General features: G+C 44.4%; 1 long non-coding RNA gene across 1 annotated transcript; it reads right to left on the bottom strand.

Annotated features, from left to right (window-relative positions):
- Positions 1-3,295: 3,295 nt before the first annotated feature.
- Positions 3,296-6,270, bottom strand: LOC125944085 (uncharacterized). Its single transcript, XR_007466113.1, has 3 exons — positions 6,194-6,270; positions 5,283-5,484; positions 3,296-3,751 (listed from the first exon to the last, which is right to left on the bottom strand). It is a non-coding gene; the product is annotated as an uncharacterized LOC125944085 (long non-coding RNA).
- Positions 6,271-7,131: the final 861 nt, after the last annotated feature.

The following is a 7,131-nucleotide window of genomic DNA, read 5'->3' as shown; positions in this document are numbered from 1 at the left end:
CGCTCCTCCGGGCTTCCCTCGCCTCAAATCAGTTTCGGCGAACAGATGGGAAGGCCACGCATGGTGCGTTCTGCAAATAAGCAAGCTGCGTTTGATGAACACCGGCGAGAACTCGCTCGGGAAAGGGCTCGTCGTCAACGTGCCGATTCTAGCGTGAGGGCTTCCATAGCCGGGGCTCGCCGTCAGCGAAGAGCTGATGATCCCGAGGCGCGAGCTTCCGAAGCCGAGGCCCGCCGTCAGCGACGATCAGAGAATCCCGAGGCGACGGCTTAGGCACGTTACCCTGACGAAGATCAGATACACACACGACAAGCTTCGCTTACCCCCTATTTTCTCGATAGTGGTAGATCATGGTTCTCGGGAAGACCAGCATGTAGGAGCTGCAAAACTTGAAGAGCGCCGATTGCGATATAGTCAATTTCTGGGCTTGGGTGGCACGAAGCGCTTGGCGCTGAACCTGAGTAGCATTATGTATAAATGGTTGCTATAACTAATGACACACAGCTGTGGTCGAAGGCAAACTGTTAAAATGACTCGTACGTCTGACACCTTCAGATCACGCAACTGAATACTAGTGACAGGGGTTTGGACCAGGTTGGCATCGCAGTGGTTCTGCCATGCGCCTGTAAGATAAACTAGGTGGGAATCTCAACCAACAGCCACGCACACCTCGACGAGAGATTCGTGGCGACGTTGCGCAGGAGCACCTCAGGAGTAGCGAAGTTACCCTAGGTATCGGTGGGTGGCGACACCGCGCACTCCGAGCCAACAGCCACGCACGCCTAAGCGAGAGATTCGAGGCGGCATAGCGCAGGAGCACCGCAAGGGTAACGACATTACCCCCAGGTGTCGGTGAGTGGCGACACCGCGAACTCCGAGCCAGCAGTTCTGCGAGAGTTCCTTTTTTTTTTTTACAGCAAAGCTGTCAAGGGGCTAGGTTCTAGGAGAACGCGTACGTGTACACCGGAAGTAGATAACAATCTTGTGACGTCTTGGTTTGTAGCGTCTCGTTCCCTAGGTATATAACAAAATTGGCAGGAAGGGTACGAATGTATGACTAACAGGACTGATCTGCCATGACACCCCTAATATCACATGCTCGCCAGTTACGTCGCGATTAGCAATAATGAAATCACGTGTGGCGCATACCCTGATTGGATATGCGGGTATGAGCCAGGTACAAGAAAGAAAGAGAGAAGAAAGGAAGGAAGAAAGGAAGGAAGGAAGGAAGTGAAAGTAAAGAAAGAGAGAAAGAAAGAAAGGAAGCTAAGCTAGAAATCACGTGTGGCGCATACCCGGATTGGATATGTGGGTATGAGCCGCCGAGAGCATGCAGCGGGAGAGATGTCGTCGGCGTCGCGGGTTCACTTGGCCAACACCATCTAGAAGAGAGAATCTAGATGGTGTTGACTTGGCGCGGCAAACGCACTACTTGGCCATAGCGCCGGGCGAAAACAAGAGACGGGTGTCCTTGCTATTTCATGAGCATTCCGAAGATGCTCAATATAGTGAATAATAATAATATATAAATTCACTACAGCAGACCAACCATAGTCACAGCTTCACTGCCTGCCATCTTCACAGTAGTGGAAATGCTCAGATTTTTATTTAAGCTTGATAACTTTCAGCATGACACAGCTAGCCCCTTCATGTTATTCGGTTCGGCGTAAGCTTTTCTTTCTTTGCTCCTGCCATGGGTAGCGAGCACGTTGGACTGGCAATGTTCGTCCATTGATGAGAATTAGTGCTACCGCGTAACAATAAAATGAAGAATGCTTAAGCTTCGCCTTTAAGATTGGAACGCGACAGCGTTAGCGGGCTCGGTTCGCCTCACAGTTTTCTTTATGAGTAGGCTTCACTGCAGCACCGAACGTGGGAAAGCCAGCTTACAAAGACCAAGCTTATGCTGATCCCCTTAAAGTCGGATTCACTTTTCAACAAAAATGCATTGCTGGGAAGATATTTTCACAGGAGCAATTTAATAAGCCATCTTATATCAAAATGTGAAGGCCCTAGGACATAGAGTTTCATATTACTATAACTAGAGGGCAATGTGGCGCTGCGATCGTTCAACTATCATGGGAATGATGGGAAGTACAGGCTACGGATTGGTATTCTGTTGACTGGCGAACTAGTCTACAGGTATTTTTTTTGTCAGTTTTGGTTTCGCTAGTTTTGCTCCAAGCGCAGTTGCTACAATCCGCAGTGGGGCAGTGCGGCGCAAAACTCTCGAGCTCTCTGTATTTGTTCGGTCGCTCGAAGTAGCGATTGGGTTCTTTATTCTATGGCGATAGCGTGCTGAGCTAGCGACTGGAACGATGCTTGTGTCGCGGCGTGTTGACGAAGCCCTGACGAGAAAGCGACGGCATCGTAAAAGGTGAGAGAACGTGTTTTGACTGTTTTGACCCTGCTTTGTTAAGTATGTTAGGTTGACGCCGTAGCGTTAGCCGCTTTATCAAACTTCAGAAGATCGAAAAGAAGGTAACATACAAGCACAGTACTCGCGGGATCGAATCCCGGCCACGGCGGCCGCACTTCGATGGGGGCGAAATGCGAAAACACCCGTGTACTAGATTGAGGTGCACGTTAAGGAACCCCAGGTGGTCCAAATTTCCGGAGTTCCCCACTACGGCGTGCCGCATAATCATGTCGTGGTTTTGGCACGTAAAACCCCATAATTATTTTTAAAGCACAGCACTACGCACATCTTCTCTGCTTAAAACCTTTAAAGCACGTAGAAAACGTGGCATATCCCCACAAATAAGTTTCAGTGGCGGATTTCATTAAAATTCCTGGGATGACTGATCGGGCCGGCGTATGCGATCATTGTAACGCGTCGCGATACTGCATCTAGTGATGGCTTACGTGTGGGATGTCTGATCGGTTGTGGTTCCGTTGTAGTGTGTCAAGTACGCTCGCTTTTACACGAGCCCATAGAAATCCGTACCAGCTACGTTCGTTAGATTATGGGGGTATGCAGCATACGTTTCCGGCGCACAACATTCATAATTATATGAAAGCTTGCAGCTTTCATTTATATTTCAGCTTGCGATTGCTCTTACTTTCCTGTCTAGTTTACTAACGCAGTGCCACTTGACTGACGGAAGAATGTTGCATGTGATAACTGAAAAAGAAAATGGTGCGTTTCAAATACTGTAGCTCAGATGAAGAAAGAAAAACACTATAGTAATGAGGTTGACCAATTCCTTGCTCATAAAATTGGTGCATTGCAAAACCTGGAAGTGTGTGGTGGTGTCGTGCTGTCAGTTGCTCCTTGCAATTTAACTTGGTTAATGTCCGCATGAAATTGACTCCTTATACTTTTTAGTTTAGAGATTAGTATTAACATAAATGCAGTGTGTATATGTGTCGCTGTAGTCATTCATTTTTGTAATGTTGCCAGGGTTTACATAAGATTGACAGTTGAAGGAATCGTAGCAAAAGGAAAATAGGACAATCAAGCACAGTTTTTTGGTTTGCTTGCAAAACACAGTAAGACAGACGAAATAAATTTTGTTGTTGAAAGTTAGCGCTTGTCTTCGTCTTCGTTTCTTCTCGTGTCCGTGTTTTCATGCGCTTCCTCATTTGAGGCCCGGCAACTATGTCATAGTGTGCACTTCATAGAAGACCTAGATGCGAGCAACACAGCATTGAGCAACCAAAATCTTGTGCACAACGTGTTGGTTGATTACAACGCTGCCCATCCTTCCGGTGAACACATCGAGTGAGCTTCAAGTGTTGCTGCTGATGCCTTCACAAGAAATCGAGGGTAGAAGACAAAAGACAATTTTAAAAAGCATATAACAATAGTGTAGCATAGTATAACAATATAAAATATTGTGTTACTAAAGTTCATTCGTGTGTGAAGGGTTTCAGTGGACGTACTAAAACAGCAAGGCCAGCTTGTTCTATTTAGTGTATTTTTCAAGGAAAATATTGGTAAAGTAAGATGTATTAGTTTCTGTAATTACTTAATGTTTTGGTAGGACAGTAATTGGTCGCTTTAGGCAATTGCAATTTTGATTTAATTATAATTTTGTTTATCTGTGCTGTGTAGAATTCTGATTGCAGCACATATAAAATCGGCCATACAATCGGCTATGTTGGTGTTTGCAGTTGCATACTATATAGCCCGACCTCATTCAATTTTGCTCAACCAGCCAATCAGTGCGCGCCTGAGAGCGAAAGGCGAACTACCGCTGAAGTGGAACGTTTCAGAATACGGCCCCAGGTTGTATATATTAACCAGAGGCCTTTTCTTAACCGCCCTTGAATTTGAATTCCCCAACTATAAATAGTTCTTAGCTAAATTTAGTTTTCACCTAGGATTATGTTATAAAATTAAGTTTTTTGAAAATCAGATGCCATTTGACCCAGTAATCATGATACGAAACTTCAACTCATACTGTGCACAAGAATGATTCATATCTGCCTTTTATACGAATGTTTTAAAACATCCTAAGCGCAGTGTCCACCAACAGTGACATCACAGGAATGACAGGATCTCTGCCCTTTGAAGTTAGCCCAGCCTTCTCGTCCTGTGGGGCAGCATGTATGCAGTGAGGCTGAATTATACTGTTCTTTGCCATCATTTCTCTTGCAACCTAAAGCATCCCCCTCACTTTCTTCAGAACATGAATATGGTTCATGTGATATGGCTAGGATGGGGTAATTTGGCAATGTGGCCTCAGTGTATGCTTCATCTGGTGATTGGCACAAGCATCACTAGCTTGACATCCCACAAGGTCACACATGCTGTTCCTGTGAAGTTACCAGTGGTATGAAGACACATGTAATTTGGCATGTGTTTGCAAGTGTTCAAGTCAAAGGAACCTATAATTTTTGCTTGTGTGCCTGAGGGGTTGAAGCTTTATACCTTGGTTATTAGATTGGAATAGACATACAAAGAAAGAAAAGGGGACAAAAATTGTGTCAGTACTCTTCAGTATTCTTGATCCCATCAGACAGTTTCTTCCCTGATAAGTTCATTCGCATGAACATAGTGAGTTCGAGACAAAAACATAATGTGAAATCATCGTTACTGTGAACTGGAGGGGTTTGCCATGTTTTGCTAGAACATTTATATTGTGCAACATATATTCATAAATTTTGCTCTTTAATGTCAGTTTTGCTCTTCGCAGCTGCTAACAATCATTGTGAATTTCTTTCCATGTTTCTTTAGGACCTGAGAGAGACTGACGTTTTGGGATCTGCTACACCTTTCTCTTCCCTGGTATGCAGTGAAAATAAATTGAAAGTTGAAATGAAATAAACAAACATACTTCTACCCTTGTGTTGTCACTGCTTGGTTGAAACAAAGTCGGCACTGCCCCTTCACGCAGTCGGCGTCGTTGTAGACCACCGCAAAAGTTAGATTGCTCGAAGTGGGCAGAGCACAGAGCATGACGTCTGGTTGGAGCAAAGCCTCTCAGACCCATGGCTTGAAGCCATTTTTGCAGGAGGATGGGATTGCCAATTGGAAACCTGTTTATTGAACACAAAAAGTGCAGAAAGTGGTCAGTCATCATCATCATCACCAGTCTATTTATATGTACAGTACAGGACGAGGGCCTCTCCTAGAGATTTCCAATTACCCCAGTCTTGCACTAGCCGATTCCAACTTGCACACACAAATTTTCCAATTTCATCACCTCGCCAAAATTTCTGCCGACCTCGACTGCGCTTCCCTTCATTTGGCACCCCATTCGGTAACTGTAATAGTCCAACAGTTATATGCCCTATGCATAACATGGCCTGCCCCAGTTCCTTTTTTTCTCTCTCTTAATATGAAACGGAATATCGGCTTTCCCCATTTTCTCTATGATCCACACTGCTCTCTTCCTGACTCTTACCATTGCACCTAACAACTTTCGTTCAGTCGTTTTTTGTGTGGTCAGTACGTAGATGCAACTTTCTGCTTTGCTACAGCACTTTGGCTTCTTGTACATGCTGCTAGTCTTAAAGCTGTTAAGTGTAGCTGCAGACATATGCTGGGTGTTTAATTAAGCTGCCAGTAATATTTTTTTGCTCATGATGCAGAGTGCAATGGAAAGACTGCTGACTGCTTGCATAAAGCATTTTGTTTGCTACATAGTTGCTCTTCTACTGGCTTGACAATCAAATTTGATTGAGGGCTTCATTGCATGTGTTCATTGAAATGGTTGTTTCAGGACATTTGAGAACACAAACTTACTTGTGGTAAGAAAGGTTGCTGTTTCCTGGCTGTAGTCTGCTGTCGCAAAACGGGTAAGCGCAAAGCCACAACGTAACAGTTGCTGGCGCGCACTTCAGAAGAAGCGGTACGTCAACATAAAATATAGTAAAGCATGCTCGTAAGAGGCCACAAGCGTCTAAGATAGCACTGCAGCAGATGTGTTTAAAAGTACTCGAAGGCGTTCATCAATCGTGACAGCCGATGCAGCCTTTCGAAAGAGCGAGAGAGTTCGCAAGTGCGTACCGTCTGCGAGAAAAGTTCACTTTCTCCGCGTTCGCAGCGAGCAGGCGTCGTAGCAGACGACACTTGTAACATTTCTCTCAAAGGCGCAACACTTTTCTCATAATACAAAATTTTTATTTCCATAAATATTTGATGAGTATTTTTATATAAGCACATGCACGGTTGTTATTGCTGTTGTGAAAGTAAATAAATAATTATTCAATGGCGCTAAATCAGGCAGAATAATGCATACCCTGGTGGTAAACCATGCTTCAATCTCAAAGTCATACAAACTTTATTCAATGTATTATGCATTATATAAAACACAACATAAATAAAATTAATTTTTGCACGAAAATGTTTTAATACAGCTTCGTTTACTGCGCCGCATGCAAACGCCACCAGTTTCAAGACAGAAGTCAATCCGAAGCCTGTACTTCCCATCATTCCCATGTAGGTTGAGGCGACGTTCAGGAGAACCCCCGTAGACACTAGCGCCACTTTTCCCTCTAGGTTTTTTATTTAGAAACTCTATGCCCTAGGACCTTTTTGATTACTTTATTATTTGTTTGCTGTTGCCCCGAGGCGCGCGCGTGTCCAAAATTTAGAAAGGCTCGGTTTTCAACATTCCCCTTAATGTTGCCTATAACCAAAGTGCAGCCAAACACCATAATAGTTGGAGGACGCCTAAGCTT

This window comes from Dermacentor silvarum, chromosome 3 (assembly GCF_013339745.2).
Source record: "Dermacentor silvarum isolate Dsil-2018 chromosome 3, BIME_Dsil_1.4, whole genome shotgun sequence".
Classification (NCBI taxonomy): Eukaryota; Metazoa; Arthropoda; class Arachnida; order Ixodida; family Ixodidae; genus Dermacentor; species Dermacentor silvarum.
The sequence above is the reverse complement of the archived record's forward strand: the minus strand, read 5'-3'. Positions and strand labels throughout refer to the sequence as shown.